This window comes from Raphanus sativus, unplaced genomic scaffold (assembly GCF_000801105.2).
Source record: "Raphanus sativus cultivar WK10039 unplaced genomic scaffold, ASM80110v3 Scaffold0820, whole genome shotgun sequence".
NCBI classification, from domain to species: Eukaryota; Viridiplantae; Streptophyta; class Magnoliopsida; order Brassicales; family Brassicaceae; genus Raphanus; species Raphanus sativus.
The window spans coordinates 1-4,289 of record NW_026616135.1 but is presented as its reverse complement, the minus strand read 5'-3'; positions in this window follow the sequence as shown (position 1 = coordinate 4,289).

Genomic DNA, 4,289 nt, shown 5'->3' with positions numbered 1-4,289 from the left:
TGGTCCAAATATATAATTTCTTACAATATAATGGAATTCTAATTTTTCTTAATAACTTAAACTCATTACTATTTTTAATAATATATTGTTATCTATGTTTCCAAACAAAATTATACTTTTTCTTATACTGATATCCATGTGAAATGTACTTTAGTTTTAATAATATATATGTGAAATGTAAAAACCATAATTTAAGTTGGTATTTGAAATTATACTTTATATTGTATTTTTCTGATATATATTGAAAACATTTAACGGTCATTGAAAAATATTTTAGTAAAATAAAATTTTGAATATATGTATATTTTTGATATAAATCAATTTTAAATTATTTTTTGATTTTAAATATGTATATAAAGTTTAAATTTTGTTTTATGATTATTTTAGAAAAAGATGTTTTAGATAATGAGATTGGACAATTTTCATATATTTTAAAATTGATCCATATAGATAATTTCTTATAATATAATGAACTTCCAATTTTTCTTAATAACTTAAGTATAACTTAAGTACATTACTCTTTTTTTAATATACTGCTATCTATATTTCCAAACAAAATTATATTTTTATACTACTATCATGTTTCCAAACAAATATAAATGTATTTCAGTTTTAATAATATAGATACGTTACCCATTCAATTTGAATAAGGATTTCCCCTGCCTTTGCATCCCCTTCGTCATCGTTAGTTAAAGTTTTAAAAAAATGAGCACCTGAAGTTGATATGAATTTTATATATCCATTCAAAAAACTTGGAGTATCATCTTGATATATTTAGAGAGAGATAATGTAAGAACTTCACCTACATGATATCTTTCTATAGCCACATTCAAACTCCTCTTCGTTGGACCTAAATCTTTTTCTCAAACTAATTACTCAATAACTTCTTCATCTAATCAAAGTCCCACATCAAAAATTTAGAGAAATAATGTCTAGTGTATAAAAAGTTCTAACTTTTATTAGTATGAAGATTTTTGGAAAAAAAAAATCCATGCAGTCTTTATCTCTTGGGTTCAAAGTAGAAAATATCATACTAAAAGATAGATGTAGAGTTAAAAAAGAAAAACCAACAATTGGTATCAAAGGCAGAATGACAAAAAATTGAAAAGACCAAAATATCCTTCAAATTTCTATGAGCTCAAACATCGATGGAAAGAGTAAGCTACGTAGCAAAGACCAGTCAAAAATATCTTATTCTTTGTATAATTCCAGCCGAATTAATCGCGCCTATAATTTGGACTTATGGCCAAACTATTGATTAGAGGTGTAATTCTCCAATAGTCTAAGATCTCATTCTTTTGATTCTCTATCAATAGTCCCAAGAGCAGTATCTTTGTTGTAGTTGTGACAATAGTCCACTCATATAATGGGTAATTCACTGAACAAATTCGCAAATTTGAGCCAAAGTTATTTTGCCACAAGTTGAACTCATGAATCATACGAAATCGAATTTTACCCTCCTCTCTCAGTAAACAAAGTTTCTTCCATTTTTCCCAGTGAATTCCTCTATTTGACAGATTTGAGCTCCACCAAAATTGTGCAATATCACTTTCAAGATTTTTGCATGTCTCCAATGGAAGCTAAAAGCTAGACATGATATATGTCGGAAGAATTAGCATAATAGATTTAATTAGGAATTTCTTTCCCCCTAGAAATTTCCATGTCTAACCATTCACTCTGTTCTGAAGTTTCTCCAAGATAAAAACAAAGAGCTTGCATTTTGAGCCGCTAATACCTTCAAGAAATCCTAAGTAGGAACCCATCCCCCTTTCATTATGCATTCCCTTTGATCTGTTGTCTTTCGTTACCGGCAACTCTCTTACCAAAGAGTAAAGAGGATTTATCAAAGTTGATACATTGTCCTGATGCATGTCCATATTTTCATAACTTCTTCACATTCACGGATCTCCGCCTTACAGAAAAAAGGCTATCATTTGCAAAACAAGGTGAGATATCGAGGGGCTAGCGTAACACACATCCCCGTCATCTTTCTCTGACTCTCTGCATGATTAAGAAGGATAACGAGCGCTTCTGTGCATAGAATAAATATGAAAAGAGACAAAATATCTCCTTGGCGTAGACCTCATTCTGGGACAATATTTTCAATTGTTGGCCATTCAATAGAGCCGTGTACTTAACCAAGGAGATGGCCGCATAATCCATCCAATCCACATATCTGAGAATCCTATTTGAGCATCATGGCCTCAATGAAAGACCACTTCATCATGTCGTATGCTTTTAACATATCCGTCTTTATGGCCATCTTTTTAACTCTACTAGTTGGTTTTGTTTGTAACGCATGAAACATCTCATGTGCAATCATAATATTGTATGTAATCTATCTTCCAGCAACAAAAACTGACTGAATCTCTGATATTTTTTTTGATCTCTGGGTAAGACCTTGAAGATTATTTTATAGCTGGCATTACACAAGCTAGTCGGTCTAAACCGAGACATTTCTATCGGCTTAGTTGTTTTAGGCAAATATTGGTATCATTTAAGCCTTGAGCCATCGTCCCATCAAACAGAAATTGATTCACTATACATGTTAGATAATCACTTACAATGTTTCAAAGTTTCCGATAGAAAAGTATCTCATCTGGTCCTTAAACTTTTTGAATCAATTTAACCTCCTACTCAGTAACCAGGGTCGTCAACTCTTCGTTTATTGTCGTTGTGATTGTTGTCGATACTTCAGACAGCACTTCTTCTATCTATGTTGTTCATAATGGTTGGAAAATTGATGAATATGAAAGAGAAACTACAATCATATATTTTATATAATTTTAATTTTAATTGATGAATATTTTTCTAATTTTAAATAATCATATATTATGAATGGGAAAAAAGAGATGAGAGACTCCTACCTAAAAAAAAGAGAAAGAGAAACTATAGTTTTTTGAAAAAGTTAAACTATAATTTCTCTTTTTTTTAGGTAAGAGTCTCTCATCTCTTTTTTTCCATTCACAAATCTAAAGTGGAGTATATAAAAGAATTTCTGAAAGGCCCAAAAAACTTAATCATCAAGCTTCTCATTTTCTTTCTCTTTCTCTTCTCTCTCTCTTCTTCATGATCTCTCTCTTGGGCCGAGTCACCGCCATCCGCCACCGTGAGCCACCGATTGCCCCCAGCCGCCACCGAGCCATATGATTGGTGTTGTTGTTTGTTGTTGTATATTGTTTGTCTTGTTTATCATATCTAATCTCCATTTTTAATCAAGGTGAGGTGGATTAAATCTAATTTCCTTCTCTTAATCCTTTATACCATATTCATGCTTAACTGGGATTTCATACTTTGATTGTTGCTAGATTGTTATATCTATGATTGCCTGTTACATAAGAACATTCACATTGTTAAAAGAACTTAATGGACTGCTTTATGTTGATGCAATAGATTGATTGATGTGTGACACCAAAAACGGGTGATGTATAGGATGAAAGAGTAAAAATGATAATGTGATAAAGAATGAATCTGATAATCTGTAAAGGAAAAGAAAAGAAAACTGCGGAAGAGCGGGATAAAGTAGCACCGCTGGCAAGATTGAATCATGCCGGGTCTAGACATAAGTGACTATAAAACCGTAGGGTGGACATATATACGGTTTGAACAAAGAAGCCATGAGTGGATAGTCACGTAGAAGCTGCAGATAGGAGCCAGCCGCCACTGAGCAGTGAACTTGGTGTTGTTGTTTGTTGTTTTGTGTTTTTTCATCTCGTTCCTCGTATCTGATATTTAGATTACAATCCAGGTGAGGTGCTACGAAAGAAATTTTGTTCCCTTGATCTTTTATAATATTTGATGCTCAATTAGAATTGTATAGCTTGATTGTCGTTAGGTTGTCAGATCCATGATTGCTTGTTGTATAAGAATTCTCACACTTTTTTAAATGATTTAATAGATCTTCTTGTGTTGTTGTGATGAATCGATTGATGATATTCTTGTAATGATTGATTGAAGGAACCTTGTGATGAGAACTAAATGAGCTCTGTTGCTAAATGAATGAAAATAACTAGATATTGTGAATGAATGCTTACAGAACCGTGTAATGTGTGTGACACTGAGAAATGAGTGGCATTTAAAATGAGAGTGAAATTGATAAGACCTCGATCGGTATAACTGATGAAAAAGCCATATCAGTATGGGGTAGAAGTAGTATGCAGCAGAAACTATATACCCTCATTTATTTTTTTAATAAATTGATTTTGATAGAGCACTAACAGTATACAAATTTAAAATTATCATAAATGTTAGTATATAATATATTTATTTTAAAATAAGATATTTTAAAT